Below are 17545 nucleotides of genomic sequence, written 5' to 3'. Positions count from 1 at the left end.
TCATCCGGATTAATACACCTCAATGAGTATATACACCAATTTTCAGCTTGATACGATAAATATTTTGATTGCTAGCTTGTCACAAAAATGGATTTTTTTTCATTAATTTTTTAAATAATTGGGTAATCGAGACATTTTTTTTTTATAAATTGATTTTATAAATAGTTTATAGAACCACATTTTTGGTAAAAAAAATTAAATCAAAAACTCTTTGCAATCAAAAGTTAACCTTTTCTGTAGAGGACCACCTTAAGTCTTCTTATTGTAGGTTATTAACTTAATGAATGAACTACTTCGATTAAAAAAAGCAAAAAAAATAACAGCGAAAAAATATTCATGATCCACGGATTACCATTGACAAAAAAGATTTTGAATTTTCAAACCGCCACCTTATCTCTTATTTTTTTTCTTTTCTCTGATCTTGGAAAATGCAAAAGAAATCTTTAATTGTACTACTATTTTTTGAAAAAGATAGAAAAGGATTGTTTCTACACTTCTAGTTAAAATTGAATGGGGAAAGAAGGTGGTGAATATAAGTTGTAAATATTTTTGCGGTAAGTTTAAAATATAAATTTTATATATTTATTTGTGTCAGCAATCATTTAGATTTCAAGGTGATTTCCGTCATAAGATGTCTAAGCTTTGACGGGTTTTATATAAATATTTTTTGAGATTTTATAGCGAATATATTTAATAATGATCTCTCCAGGATAAGTTTTCATATATTAAAACGAAAAGTAATTTGTTTGTGAAAGAGCGCTCAATTTTGATGTTATTTATATACAATTTTGATGTTATTTATACACTGTAAAAAAACTTCGGAGTATTTATCGGGTTTTTTCCGTCGTTATGTTACGGAAAAAATCCGTTTTCAATAAATTACGGTCTTTTACCTATACTTTTAAGACTTTTAAAATAATCACATCATTATACATGATTTTGTCCGTAATTATGATAAGGAAAAGTTCAATAACTTTAAATTACAGACTTTAACCGTATATTTTAGTATACTTTAGTATAGCCTCTAATTAGGATGAGTCAATGATATATTATATAAACTAGATGTCTAACTTCGATCCGAAAAGTGAAGCCGCTTTTTGCCCTTTTTACAAATGGCGGTATAAATTGTAAACAAATATTTTTAACTTTTCTTTTCTTAAATGAAGTAAATATATTTTAAATTTAAATATTATTTATGTAAAAGTGTTAAGCGGAAATTAGAATACTTGTAAAATATAATGATTTATGATTCCTTAATTTATTTTCGATTAAAAAAGGATTAAAATTTTGAATAGAAAAGTAAAATGACAGACGCTTTTGAAGCATTTTTATGAATTAAAATACTTTCTAATAAAAATAGGCTTATAAAAAAACTTTTGTAAGTATTTAATTGTTATTAAAACTTATTTTTGAATTATCTTTAATTTATTGGGAGCTTTTGACTTGCACTTTTAACTTTTATTCCAAACTTCGGCTTCAGCTTTTGCCCTTTTTACAAATGCCGGACTATAAACAAAAAAATATTGTTATAAACAAAAAAAGCGGCTTCATTTTTTGTCCAATAAAATCCCGTAAGTTAGACATCTAGTTTATATAATATATCATTGGGATGAGCTATTCCCTGAGATGATTCCAGATTTCGATTGATGTAAAATTTATTACCCCGTTTAGTCCAAAACATGTTTGTTTCGTATGCCGTACTAAGAAAAGTATTAGAACCAGAGTTGTTAGTCCTTAGCCTTAGCCTTGGCCTGGCCTTAAGGCCAAAAATTGAGGCCTTAGCCTTGGTCTTGAAACTGCTGGCCTTGGCCTTAATTAGGCTTACTATACGTCCCGTTTAGACCGGGATTGTCCCTTTTTTATGCCATTTGTCCCAATGTCTTAACGGTTTTTGTTTTGTCCCTTTTTCGGTAAAAAAATAAAAAAAAATTTTCAATTTGTTCCAAACAAAATTCATGATTTTGAATTTTAAATAAAACATAGACTACGAAAATCATAATATTTTGATACTAATACAAATACTAACAATTACTTTCTAGGTCTACATTTTACCAAGAATTCAAAGTCTAATTGTGAATCATCTTAAATAACACTTACCGTTAACTTTATTAGTGGATGTATTTAAGAAGCCATGATTTTTTGTTTGTTTAATATGCTAAAAAGAAATTTACAAAAGAACTTCAAAAAGATTACCCATTTGTGAAAAAAATTAGTGGTGAGGATAACACAGTGCTTTGTCAGCATTGTTTAACAGAATTTTTAAGTTTAAATTTTATGCCATATAAAGTGTACCAAACACAAAGCTGGAGTTTCGGCTACAGCATGTTCTTTATCTATTAAAGGATTTTTTAATTTATTTATTGCAGCGAAGGAGGCTACATTTGCCTTTCATATAGCATTGCATAATTTTAGCTTTAAAAAATCTAACTGTAGTTTAAAACTAATCTCAAAGTTTTTTGATTTATTTAATGCTATAAATTTAATGCTGCAAGAACCAAATGTGAAGCAATAATTTTAAATCTTCTGGCACCTTTATCTGTAAAAGAGTTACCTGATGGCTTACAGAAGACACAATTTGTAAGTTTTTCTAATGACACATCAAATAGAAAGAAGTAAAACTATCACCAGTTGTTGTTAGAAACTTTTTACCACTGGAAGGTGTCAAAGTAAAACTTCTGGATTTTGAATCTGTTGATGGTGAAACATCTAAAATAGTGACTGATAAGCTAATTTCAACATTGCAGCTTCATAAAGTTAATAAAAAACCCTGCTTTTTGTTCTGACAATTGCTACACAAATTTTGGTGGAGTACATAGAAAAGGTAAAAAAAATGTTTACAACAGGCTCAAACAAAAACTTGATGTTAATAATTATGGCATAGGTTGTGGTGCTCATATTGTGCACAATACACTTTCAATCTGCTGTGAATGGTCTTCCAATTGAAATTGAAGCTCTTGCTGTTCAAATATATAAGTATTTTAATATCTACACAGTTCGAGTAACTGAGTTAACGTGCTTTGCAAGCATTTTTTGAGTTATATTTCTATTTAGTGCATGGACAGCTAAATAATTTTAATAAAACTGCATTAGTTGTGGAAAGAGTCAATCAAATGCAACAAACATTGAGATTTTTGCATAGATTGGACTTGATCACATACTGAAGTGGGAGTATATTGAACAATCTGTTGAAGCTATAAACAATATTTATGTTTTATCAGATGATCAACAAAAAATAATATTGACAGTTTTTTTGGTGAGATGTCAAGTCCAAAAACATTTTTTGCATAAAAAAAAAGAAAGAATGGAGTTCATTTAAAATCCAAACCGCTTATGTTGACAAATGGGTTCAATTATTCAAGTATTTTCAAAAAAAAGACATTGATGTACCTAATCTGGTAAAAGTTATGGAATACATTATATGATTGAAAAAAACATCTACACCTGTAGAGCGTATTTTTTCAATCATATAAAACATTTGGTCAGATGGCCGAGGCCTTTTGTAGGAGTTCACGGTACGTGCATTAGTGTACTGCAAGTTGAACTTTGGCATTACATGCTCACTTTTTTATGAAAAATTATAACTTGTTTGAAAAAGTATATTCTACTGAAAAGTATAACTCGTATAATAACAGTAAGCAGCTGAGTAATGGAGCAATTAAGCTCTTCTTTTTTTATATAAAGATTTTCATGAAACCTAGTTACAGGGTGCCATGTTATTTGAAGCACAAAGAAACACTATTTTTCTCCCCCTCATCCCTCTCTGGTCATTTATGCATCACCCCCTCCTCTTCCCCCACCCCCCACACACACACCCAGTACACCAATACCTCTTTCTTAACAAACCCTCTCTTTATCCCCTTCCCCTCCCTCCACCACCGCAACCCCTGCCTGTCCCGGTTTACAAATTCAAAATTATGGTAAGCTTAGCCTTAATTGTTTTGGCCTCGGCCTTAAAAAAAAATAGTTATTTTCTTATTGATATCGTTGAATTCTGTGCATAACCTTGGTCTATTTTTACAAAATGTGGTTTTATTGTCACAGCACTTGCCACTTACAGTTTTGTTAATAATTGGCCTTAACGTAAGGCAAAAATTGAAACGTTTGGTCTTAAAAATATTTGCATTGGCCTTGATTTTAAAATTCTAAATTTTGACCATGACCTTAAAACTTTTGGCCTTGGCCTTTTCCTAGTAATTTTTGGCCTTGGCCTTGTAACATGTAGCCTTGCCCTTGGTCTAGCTACTTTTGGCCTTGTTAACAACTCTGATTAGAACCTAATTGAATTGCATAAGATATGTAATGGACATATTTCCAATAATTATAATTAAATTTTTACATCCAATCGAAATATAGGGTTATGTCAGAAAATATCTTATCTAAATATCTAAAACACTAATCTGCCAACCCGAGATGACTCTTGGTTATGACGGAATAAAAAATTAAGTTTCGTGCAATTCTCTAATTAGGATTTGGTTTAAATTTACTAATGAAATGATTGATAGTTATTTATTAGCTGTTTATACATTAATCGTATTGTATACATAGTAAATTTTATGTTTTGTACACATAATAAATTTTAACTAAACTTTTATTTGAGTTTTAAAACTAAAATCTCATTGCTGTTTAGTAAAACCTGTGAAGTTAACTTTTGTTTTTTAAGGTATTGTTGTTGAAGTCAAAAAGAGTTATTATATTACAGCCTACATATCACTCATCATGAATCAAAATTTTAAAATTTTAAAACATTCAATTTTTGTCTACATTTGAGTTTATATTGCAAAAAGTTTTTTTTATATATCATAAAGTTATTTGTTTTATCAGATCTTAAAATACGTTTTAAAAATATCTCCTAATAATAATAAAATAGGCTAGAAAGTAAACACTAACATCGTTAAGAACAATAGAACCAATAACCCATATATATTATATGTAAATATGTGTTTTAAATGTGTATGTGTGTGCATATATATAATTATTTTTTTTATTCAACCATAACCAAGAGTTATCTTGGGTTAGCAGATTAGTGTTTTAGTGTTTAGAAATTTTTTTCTAAGATAACTCTCTATTTTGATATATATATATATAAATATATATATATATATCAAAATATATATTGAACTATTATATATTAATATGTAATAGTTCATCGTTTGGTTTTTTGAAAAGCTTATAAGAATTTTCAGAGAGGTTAAATGTGACATCAAGAAAATTCACAATTTTTAAATTTATGTTTATTTTGATTTGAAAGCCGATATTTTCAAAAATTTTTATAATATCTTTTCTAATTTTGTCGAGCTGTGGACCAGATTTTCTATGCATTACTATTAAACCATCTTCGCGATAAAGGCCTAAATCTTTTATATTGATTATTTTACTTAACAAATCTAAAATATATAGTCCAACAAATTCACAAATTTCTGCTCCGTCATAACAGCCCATTGTTACATCAAAGCAGTCATGTATGTTTTTCTTTTTCCAAGTTTCCTTATTAAAATAAAGTAAGGTTTTTCTACAATGTTTTATTATACGGATTGTGTCATCAGGAATAGCTGTGTGGCTTTTTGCAAATTCAATAGTCTTATCTAAAATATCTGCGGTTATTGAGGGGTAAAAATCATTAATGTCAAATTGAATAAATGTACAGTCATTTTTATTTTCGATTATGGAGAACCAATTTATAACATCAGTGGTATTTTTCCACTGTTGCAAATTTAATTTATTTCTAAGAATATTATTAATTTTGTCCAATTTAATTTTGCTTACATGTCCAATCTCACTTTTTGAGGGAACCAATAATCTACAAGGAAGTTTGTTTTGAAAATTTGGTTTATGGTCTTTTAGTGTTACGAAGGCTTGGGCAGGGGCAGTTGATTCGATTCTATTATCAAGGTTTATTTTTTTAGCAATAGTAGTTAGCTACAGTTGCACAAAAAATATGGAAAGAATTATAAATGGTCACAATAAGGCTTTGTTAAACAAAAAAGAAATCCTAAATGGAAAAACTACAGAAAATTGTAATTGTAAACAAAAAATCAATTGTCCAATGAGTGGAAGTTGTTTATCAAAAAATGTGGTATATAAATGTGTTGTTTCCTCTAAGAATGTACCTGATAAACAATATATTGGCATAACAGAGGGTGAATGGAAAAAACGTTTTGCCAATCATAAGCAATCTTTCAAGAATAAAAAGTATTCAAAAGACACCATGCTGTCAAAATATATATGGGAATTAAAAGAAAAAAATATTGATGATTTTATACTGAATTGGTCTATCCTTAAAACAGCGCCTGCATATAACAATATTTCCAAAAAATGCATACTATGCCTACAAGAAAAATTTGAAATAATTACACATGCAAATCAAGAATGCTTATTAAACAAAAGATCGGAATTAATTTCTAAATGTAGGCACGAAAATAAGTTTCTCCTAAAAAACTATAAAAATAAATGAGTTCAAATAATATTTACATTAACTACCCTTTTTAAAAAAACATTTAAAAAAAATAGCATAAGTAATCATTTCTAAAGAATTCTTTTTATAATAGTGTCAGCAAATTCCACAAATGTGTGAAAATTTACAGTAGTTAAGACATTTGCAACTTCCTGTAATTTAATTTTTGGTATAAATTGAAGTTTTATTAATTTGATCATCCATTTCTGATGAATCTTTGTTTATGAAACACAGTGTTAAACGGAAAAAATTTTTGTTAAGTGATATTCTACTACTAATATATATATATATATATATATATATATATATATATATATATATATATATATATATATATATATATATATATATAATATATATATATATATATATATATATATATATATATATATATATGTATATATGTATGTATATATATATATCCCCTTAACTGTGGCGTAGAATTAAAAATTACATTCTCTATTTTAGCAAAATATATTTGTTTATGTTGCTTTTAAGTTGCTTACTTTTTGTCGTATAGTGCGCCGTGAATTGTAAACGGGTTTTTTTTTTCAGAAAAAAAAACGATAATTAAAAAAAAAAAGTTTGAGTTTTTTTACATATAAATGTTGAAGAGGAACCAAATTTGCTGACAGCACACAAACCAACATAACAGTTCATACAAATATATCTTGTCTTTGATCTTACTTTGTTCTCAGAGCATACAACGCACTTTCGGTTTGACAATTTTCCCTGTAGCTGGAATACTTTCAATGAAATAAAGTTCTGTTAATCGTAAAGGAGAAGGTAATATATGAGTCCTTTTTTCCCCTCTGATTTAATATATTTAACAATACTCTCTTAAATAATTGATTCTCTATACTATAAAGTTGTTATATTAGGTGATAACTTGTTTTTTATAATATTTGCATCAAATGCACACAAACTAATTAGGTGCATGAAAATCTTTTTATACCACTTTTTTACTCTTTTTCTTTCGGTATTTGTATGTTGTTAACCTTTGCGTTGATGCTAGAAGTCTCATTCCTATATTGGAAAGTCCAGTATTTTCTTTACCTTTTAACAGTGGCTATATTAATTGGAACATAGGTATTCAGCATATGCATATTTCTTTTATCTTGCCATTTGGTACAGATTATATTTGTTTTTGTATCATATTGTACTAAAATATCACTAATTTTAAGATTCTTAGAATTCTTTTTATCTTGTGAAAAAATGTTTGTGATTAATGCTTAATGCGCCAATACAATTAGTATTACGATCTAGCAATGCTTTGTAAATCTCATAACATATGTACCAGTTATCATTAATGCAATTATAACTTTAGTAGCTTGATATTGTCTAAATCAGTAGCAAAATTGTAGCTCATTTCAGTTCCAGTGTACAAAAAAACAATTCGAAATATAACCTGATTCAGATTCACACAATATGTAAACTTAACTGTTAAAAAAAAAGTGTTAACTGGGATGGTCTATTCCTTAATCAAAACTCTGATAAAGCTTACTATATATATTCATATCAGAGTATTATAAATATTATAACAAAGCATTTCCAGAAGTTTCAAAATTGGTTAAAACAAAAACGCTATTAAACCCTTGGATTACTAAAGGTTTTCTTAAATCTTCTAAAAAAAAAAAACAACTATATAACAACTTTCATAAAAAGAAACCATTCGTAATAAAACTAATTATAAAAACAACAAACAACTCTTTGAGTCAATTGTAAAAAAATCAAAAAAATATTATTATTTGGATCAACTAAAAAAGCACTCGAACGATCCTCAAAGTACTTGGCGTATTGTTAAGAAAGTCATTGGTAAAAATAATTCTGACAGAAATACTATTCCAAAATTACCCAAATTTAATAATAACTACGTTTTAAAGAAACAAGCAGTGGCTAAAACACTCAATGAATTTTTTGTAAATGTTGGTCCTTCATTAGCATCAAAAATTAAATCCTCACAAACCAGCTTTGATGCATACTTGGTTTCAAATAACACTAATATCATGTCTCATGAAAAACTTATTAAAGAAGAATTATTAGTCGCGGTTTCTTTAATCAAGCCCAAAAAAAGTATAAGAATTGACAATATAAGTAGTAGCATCATTATAAATTCAATAAAACTCATTACAATCCTACTCTTGTATCTATTTAATTTATCTTTAAGAGAAGGAGTTTTTCCCGAAAAGTTAAAAATCGCTAGAGTTGTCCCAATTTTAAAATCAGGTTATCCTTATGACGTTACTAATAATAGGCCGATCTCAATTCTTACATGTTTTTCAAAAATTCTAGAACAAATTATGTATAACAGACTCTATTCTTTCTTAAGCAAAAACAATATTTTGTAAATAAACAATTTGGTTTTAAATCTAGTCATTCTACTGATCACACAATCTTACATGTTGTACATGATATATTTAAAGGGTAAAAAAAGTATACTTTAGGTGTTTTTATAGATCTAAGAAAAGCCTTTAATGTCATATAATTCTTTTATCCAAACTCGAAATCTATGGTATAAGATATTCAAACTTGGCTTGGTTTAAAAGTTACTTGTTTAACAGGAAGCAATATATTTCATACGAAGGTGGAAAAAAACGGATAGTATGACTATCACATGCCACACCCTGTAAATATTGGACATTCATACTTTTGGAGAGCACAGAAAAAACCCTTTTGGGGTCTTGTTATATACACATATGTGACTTACCTGGCAAATTTTCAAAATCTTTTACCGACGTCCAATGGAGAAAAAGCAATTTGAAGTTTTTAGTAAAAATATCCAAAAAAGAACCAATAATTGTCAAAAATCATCTTCATCAATTTTCTTCAAAAGTGAAATTTTCTTGTACAATGATTCAAAAACATTACAAAACACAATTAATTAGAATAGTTTTACTTTTATCTTAGAGTAATTTCATCGAAATGTTTTTTATTATGAATGTATTATTATGAATAAAATGACTAGCACAAATAATGTGATATATTTTTAATTCTTGCTTTGTAAAAATTTAGTTTAAAATATTTTGAAATTTCCTAAAATGGGGATAACCTCAGATTTAAAAATAATCCCCTCTACCACCCTTACACAAAAAAACAATACCTGAAAAATAGGGTTGGTAACTTATTTATGGTGGAACCAAATTTAGTTACTGCTAATTTTTTTTTACTTTGCTTAGTGTCTGGAAAAATTTAGTTCCTGTTTAGTTTCTTTTAGTAATTCTGTTATTTTAATTGCTTTTAATCAGTATTTGAGTGTAAAAGCAAAGAATTCAACCTCTTGAATTAAATTTCGCCATTTTCTATAAAATATATTTTAATGTGGAAATTATTAGCTAAAAGTGCTAAAAGTAAATGTATTTGTCAATTGAATAAAGTTATAAAAAACGTCTAGCTGAACTTTAAAAAAAATTTAGTAATTTAGTTCCCGAAAAATTCTTTTTAGGTTCCAAAGAATATAAAAAGTAGAAAGTAAACAACTCTGAGGAAAATATAAATATCATGTTTTATGTTTACAGTGGTGAAAAACGTTTTTGTTACAAATCAAAATGCCAAACAAAGCCAGATCTCAGAAAAACTGTTTGTTTTTTGAGCATGAGAAAATGTGACAGAGAATTAACTGACTTTATGATTGCACGAGTGCTGAAACTTGTAAAAAGTGATTTGAAATTTGAGGATGAAAGAGTTCCAAGAGGAATTTGCAACACTTGCCGTATTCTTCTGCAAAAAAGAGACATTGGTGATTTGAACAGTCCACTACCACCACTTTACAATTTTGACTCCATTGTTATAAAGTCTCTTTATAACAATGGAGTCAAAATTGTAAAGTGGTGCAAACAGCAAATAGGTGTGAATGCCTAATTTTCCAAATCAGTTAGCTCAATTTAAATCAACAGCATCCAATCTTCATTCAATCCTCGTCTAAGCAACAAACTAAGGATCAAACTATTGCAACACCAGGGATATCAAGTGCAAATCAACAACCTCCATCTGCAAAAAAAAGGTGCACACAATGTTTGTCAGTCATAGCTCGAGGTCACAGACATTTTTGCACACCTGGAACAAGACACAGAAATTTACAGTCATTGGTGCAAGATGACATTAAAGGGGCAGAGAAAATTGCAGTATCTGTCATTTCCATCAAAGAAGCCTCTCCTGATGGAACAGTTGGACCCAGTCAAGGAACTTGTGGAAAATTGTTTCCAGTTACACCAGGTAACATTTGAATAAAAGAAGTTTATCTCTTAGACACACCCTTTTTAACCCCTTGCATATTAAATTTGCTGCTGTATACTATAATAAATTATTCATATGCACTAAAACTTCTTGAAATGGCAATATACAAAATGGCAATTTTAATAGCATAAATTTCAAATTAGTCTACTGGAAACTGTCATGTACACATTTAGATTTGAGGCATTTTTTTCTTTACATGTAAAAAAAATGCAGTGATTTGTATTATATGTTTCCTCTGGTTTTTAGTATTTTTTGTCTGCTATGCAAGATAAACATATTAAAAAATAATACCGTTCAAATTAATTTTGCATTGCTGTTTTTTATTTATACCACATTACTTGTTTCAATACAATGAAATACTATAAAATAACATAGTTTTGATTTAGAGCAATAAAAATTGTGGCCAAAATAGGTGCAAAGTTCTTTGAATCTTGTTTAACCAATAGAGAACCATCCTATGCAATGGTCTGAATTTTATACCAATAAGCTAGAAAAAATAGATTTTGTTGTGAAATTATTTTGAAAGAGATAAACTTGTTTGTTCTTTTTTTATTCGGCCCCTTCCGTTGCTCACAAAGTAAACAGCACACCTCTTACAACTCAAAGTTTAGTGAATGTTCAACTAAACATTGGACTTTCCAATTCAGGAATGAGACTTTTAGCATCAACGCTAAACAAATCCACTGGGATTCGCCTAGTTGAGTCATATTTTGAGCAAAAAGCTGCTGCTGGACAAAAGCTGCTGCTGCAAAAAAGCTGCTGTTGGACAAACTCTTGCAGATTTCTTCACCTTGTCAGAGTCAAATTTTACCATGGAAAAGGGAAAAGAAGAAAAGCGATCAATGGTTCACTGCATAAACCTGCAAGACCTAACAAATCATGTTTTGCATTCAAGAGATTACTCCCCTCAGCATTTAGTCAAGCTGAGAAATAGATGGTGGTGATTCATTTCTGGAAATTAGTCTTGGCATTATAAGCACAGAAGAAGTTGATAAGTCAAAAAGTCCTCAACAAAAAAGTTCACGCCTACTCACAAACTCAATTGCTCGTGATACAGGTGTGAAGCGTCAACTCATTGTTGCAATTGTGTAAGATGTGCCTGAAACATATGCGACTGTCAAGGTAATGATGGACCAAATTCATGTTGAAGACGTCTCTTTTGTCATCTCTTATGATCTCAAAATTGCTAACATCTTATATGGAATTCAGTCTCATTCAAGTAAACACCACTGCTGTTGGTGTAACATTGATTCAGACAACCTCTCAGCATGTGAAGTTTCCAGAAGTTTTGGTTCAATACAAGAGAGCTACAGAGCATTTGTGTCTGCTGGCTCCAAATTCAAAATGGCTAAAGATTTTGACAACACAATTTATCCTCCTTTGATCAACATGGAGGACTTGAGACTTATTTTGGACATCATTCCACCAATGGAACTACATTTGCTACTAGGAATTGTCAATCATCTTTTCAAAAATCTCTCAGAACTTTGGCCAGGAGCAAAACAATGGCCTGCTCTGTTGCACATTCAACTTCAGCCATACCACGGGGGACAATTTGCTGGAAATGAATGTCACAAACTTTTGCAAAATGTTGACATTCTTCAAAGACTGGCTGAAAAGGCTTGTGCTTATGAAGCTCAGGGTTTCATTAAAACATTTCGCAATGTTAGAGATGTTGTTTCTTCCTGCTTTGGAAAGTCAGTTGAGGGTGACTTCAAAGAAAAAATTGAAAAGTTAAAAATTTTCTCTCTTTGCCAGTTAAAGTGACTCCAAAGGCACATGCAGTTTTTTATCACATTTCCGAGTTCATTGATCGACATGGGTCTGCACTTAGATTGTTCAGTGAACAAGCAACTGAAGCAATACATTCAAATTTTAAGACTCACTGGCAAAGATTCAAGCAAACCCCTTCACATCCTGAGTATGGAACCCAGCTTCTACACTGTGTTGTGGAATTTAACAGCAAACATGCTTAAAAGTTAGAAGAAATATTTTCAGAAAAATGTTTAAAAGAATTTTCAGAGAATTTTGTTTCCAAGTGTTAAAAACATTGAATTGTTAACACTGATAAAAGCAATATTTGAATTTATTGGCACAAAATTGTAAAACTGTTTTAATTAATTGTGTTTGTAATATTTTGGTATCATTGTTCAATAAAGTTTCACTTTTGAAGAAAATTAATGCCAATAAATAAAAACTATTTTTGACATTTTTGGTTCTTTTTTGAATATTTTTACTAAAAACTTCAAATTGCTTTTTCTCCCTTGGACGTCAGTAAAAGATTTTGAAAATTTGCCAGGTAAGTCACCTATGTGTATATTGCAAGACCCCAAAAGGGTTTTTCTCTGCTCTCCAAAAGTATTAACGTCCAATACTTACAGGGTATGATGCGGTGTTTCCCAGGGTTCAATACTAGGACCCCTTTTATTTCTAGCTTATATTAATGACATAAATAATTTTTCTAATATCTTAAACTCAACTTTATTTACCGATGATACTAACTTGTTTTATTCCAATGAAGATGTTAATATTTTATTTTCAACAGTAAACAAAGAACTTGATAAACTAAGCCAATGGTTTAAATCCAATAAACCATCCCTAAACATTAATAAAACTAAATATAAATTATTCCATCATGCTTCTAAAAAAAAAATATCCCCTCGAAACTACCGAATCTTTTTGTTGATAGTAATTTACTAAAAAAGGAAATATCGTTCAATTTTTTGGGCGTAATTCTAAATGAAAATATTAATTGGAGAGAACATATAAATATAATTGAGAATAAAATTTCAAACATTATTGGTATACTGTATAAAGTTAAACAGTTTTTAAACCAATCTTGTTTGAAATACATATACTTTTCATTTATACATTGTTACCTAAACTATGCAAATATTGCTTGGTGCAGCGCCAACGTTACAAAAATAAATAAACTTCTCAGTAAACAAAAACATGCTATTAGGATTATTAAAAATGAAGGTCGACTCTCCAATACAAAAATACCTTTTAGTAAACTCAATATATTAAATGCTTTCAAAATAAATCTTTATCAAATTCTTATATTTATGTTTAAAATTGATATATAAACGGCACCGCCTTTGTTTTACTCAATATTTAAAAAATAAATCATATTTACAGCACAAGATTCTCAAAAAATAACTTTAGTCAATCCAAAACCTATTAATTAGTCACTAAATACTCAATTACAAATCGGGGACCTAAATTATGGAATACACTTTTAAATGATGATCTTAAAACACACTCTTAGCTTAATCAATTTAAAACAAAACTTAGGCTAACTCTTCTACTAAACGGCAATGAATTAAATTTCTTCTAAAGCGTTAAATAAGAGTACTCTTATGATTTGATTTATATAATTATGGGTATTTTATTAATTTTAAATATACGCATATAAAATAAAAAAAAATTCTATTGTAAATTTTTTACACGATTTAATTTTATCATTTGTTTATTACGGAGGATTTAAAAAAGTTTAAACTATATATTCTTGAAATCTTATGTAAAAAGTACCCCTAATTGTTTGGCATGTATTTATATGCGAGTGTGTGCATTCACTTTTTAGCTTTTTGTTTTTGTTATCTATATACTTTTTTTTTTTTAATTTTTTTTTTAATTTTTTTTTTCTTTCTTTATTTAAAATATAATTTAAAAAAAAATTTAATTAACATTTAAAAGATTTTGTATTATCTTACACGTTTTTTTAAAAGCTATGCTATATGTGGTATATATTACGGGGCTTAGTGATAAGACAACTATAGTCTTCTTTTTTCTCCTGACATGTAAATTTATATTTATTTACTTAGTTATTGTAATTATTGTCAAACGACGAAATATATATACTATAAGACTTCATATTAATTCTTTAACTTTTGCTTTGAATGAATTGCTACCAGCTTAAGTGATCTTTCTGAAGCAGTCGTGATTCATCTTATGATACATTTTTATGTGGTACGTACAGAGTTTTGAACTTGTTTACAAAGTAGTTATAGATTAGTTCTAACTTTGCTTTTTACTAAAATATTTTGGCAATTTACTGTTGCTAACAAAATGAAGAACCACTGCGTGCCGTGGCGCAGTGGTTAGAACGCTTGCTTTATAAGCAGGAGATCCAGGTTCGAAACGAGCTCTGGACATATTTTCGCGTCACGGTAAGGAAGGAGGCGTGAACTTCCTGGTTAAATGCACTTCCGCGGTGCTCTGTGACAAGACCGTTGGGACTTCTTGGGGCACCTAAAATAAATAAAAAAAACAAAAAAAAAAAGAAACTTATCAATAAGACAAAACCATACTTATCATAGAACATTACTTTTCAAATTAATGGTGTGTCAAACAAAAGGTTTGTTGAAAAATACATTGTATTTTTCAACAAACCTTTGTATGTTAGTTTCAACAAGATTCCACTATATGAAATAAATGCTTTGTACAACCTGATATCATTTCTGACTAAAGGAATCCATTTCTAAACTATAGATCTACGTTAGAGCTCATTATTTTTACGACGTTCTGCAGCAGAAAACTTAGCTCTAAGACTTTGAATAAGGTCAACAAGCTCGTCGTTACACAGTCATCAAATAAAGTAAAAGGGTCACTATCAACTAAGAAACTTAGGTGAGGTCCTGGGTTTCCTTGAAAATTTACAAAACTCGCAATATAACTGACAGCATCAATCCAATTTTGTTCGTTGTCAAAAATAGTTTACTAATCCATCCAGTCGGCGTGACGTCATTCCGGATAAAAAAGTATTGTTTTAAAATTAACTGAATGAATTGAGGGACAAAAAAAACTAAAATATCAGTTGCGGGTTGTTGAGTTATTTTTGAAAAAAATTTCTGAAAAGTTGTTGTGCAGTAGGTTGCATAACACGGCGATTTTTTTTGCCTTAAAAATTCCTAAAGCTTTTTTTGTGGAAATACGAAATTTGGTCCAAACGTCCGCAATTTTTTATTTTTTATGAAAAATAAACGAAAATTTACCATCTTTAGCATTGAATCAGGGCTATAAATATAAGTTTATGTATTTTTATTTTAATTTTTATTAAAGTGTAAATACATATCAGGCGTTTCTTTATAAAATCTGCTCTTTAAAAGTTATATAGATATTAAAATTCAATTTATTTAAAAAACTAGTACAAAAACTAGAAATAATCAGCTGGATAGACTAAATGACGGTTTTTTTAATTATCAATCTTATTACTTTATAAAGATAAATTTCATTTAGATCTCAAATTCTAGTTTACAACTATATGTCTAAATTACAGTTAAATAGTAGTTTTAAGCAAAATTAACATAAAAACCACTGTTTTTTAATGAAATACATATATATATTTACGACATTCGTCATCAGAAGGTATATGTTGTAATCTTAGATATAAACATTATGAACCCATGTGTGAGTTTTTAGATCATAACATGCATCATGGATTGAGTCTATCCACGAGTTTGATAGTAGGTTACTTTATCGCTAAAAAGATGGTTCAGAAACCATTTTCAATTTTTATTTCGAGAAAATTTATTTACGTGGCGCGTAAAAATATAATAAATTGTTTTCGTTACATCCGTATCCGAAAATCTCGTAAACCATAGCAAGTGGGAGAAAATCAATCAAAAAAATCTTTTGATTTCGCGATACAGTCACGTGATTCCGACTGGATGGATGGCATAACATCACTTTCAACAACATAAGTTTTCATCATCTCCTGACGAGTTTGTAACTTCTTCTTCTGTCACAGATTTTATTAATCTTTCATCAGAAGAATTATTATCAGAACTGAAGTCGGATAAATCATCAGTGTCTTCCACATATTTAATTAGATCTTTAACAGTACATTAATTCTTTTAAGATTTTTTTGCCGTAGAGAAAATCTTATCTTTCTTTACTAAATTTGTGCAGTGTCATTTCAAGCTTTTAGCTATATTTAAAATAAAACTTTAGAATATATAATAAACACAATATTACTGTTACCGAATAAAATTGTTAAACAAACTAACATATATATATATATCCGTCAGGCACACATTGCACACATTGTTTATATTGTAAAAGTAGGAAAATGTTATGTAAATTCACAATATGTACAACGGCTGGTAGTCATTGTACATATTGTGAATTGAAGTGATTCATGAAGATTTATTATGTTTTTTTACTGTAATAATACTGTTAATAGTTGTAATATTTTTTTGTTGTTGAACTTTTGTGAAATAATTTTAAAATTTATAAGCTTTTTGTTTTATTTTTAGGATTTAAAATTTAAACATTTTAAATCAAAGTCATAAATACAGCTATATAGATAGCTGCAAGTTGCTATTACTTTTAGTAGTCCTTCATAAATTCAGGGGCTGAATTAAAGAGTTTAAAAACTTTAATCATTAAAAATGCAAGTTTTGGAGATGTGTTCTATGATGGAGATGTGTACTTGGGTCTTTTTTAACATTTTCCTATTTTAATCTTTTTTTTAAGTTTTTTTTTTTCTTTTATTATTTATTTTAATTTAATTTAATATTGTCTTCTTTAAACAATTCATTAATATACAAACAAAATTTTTTATGGACTATGTGGAGTGCTTTTATATGAATTTTATTAATGAGGTTGTCATTGCATTTTTAGGTAACCATCCAGATCAAAGAGCAGTATTGAAATTTAGAACTTATATATGCGTTAAATAATAGAACAGTTTATTTATAAGATTTTCTTATTTAAGAAAAGTCAATGTACTAATTATTAACTTTTTCGCATAGAGCTTTAATGTGATAACCAAACTTTTAATCTTTGTCAATGGTAACGTAAGCAGCCTAACTTTATTCGAAGCAAAAACCTTGTCTTTAGCAAGCTTTAGCATTAAAA

The 17545-nt window shown here is 28.7% G+C and overlaps 1 long non-coding RNA gene across 2 annotated transcripts in view; it reads left to right on the top strand.

Annotated features, from left to right (window-relative positions):
- Positions 1-422: 422 nt before the first annotated feature.
- Positions 423-17545, top strand: part of LOC136090236 (uncharacterized) — a 38387-nt gene continuing 21264 nt past the window's right edge. The window contains exon 1 of one of the 2 annotated variants that reach the window (XR_010643279.1): positions 423-554. This is a non-coding gene — a long non-coding RNA (uncharacterized LOC136090236). The remainder of the gene's footprint in view (positions 555-17545) is intronic. The other variant, XR_010643278.1, reaches the window with a different exon arrangement.

Source organism: Hydra vulgaris, chromosome 13 (genome assembly GCF_038396675.1).
Source record: "Hydra vulgaris chromosome 13, alternate assembly HydraT2T_AEP".
In the NCBI taxonomy this organism is placed as follows: Eukaryota; Metazoa; Cnidaria; class Hydrozoa; order Anthoathecata; family Hydridae; genus Hydra; species Hydra vulgaris.
The sequence above is the reverse complement of the archived record's forward strand: the minus strand, read 5'-3'. Positions and strand labels throughout refer to the sequence as shown.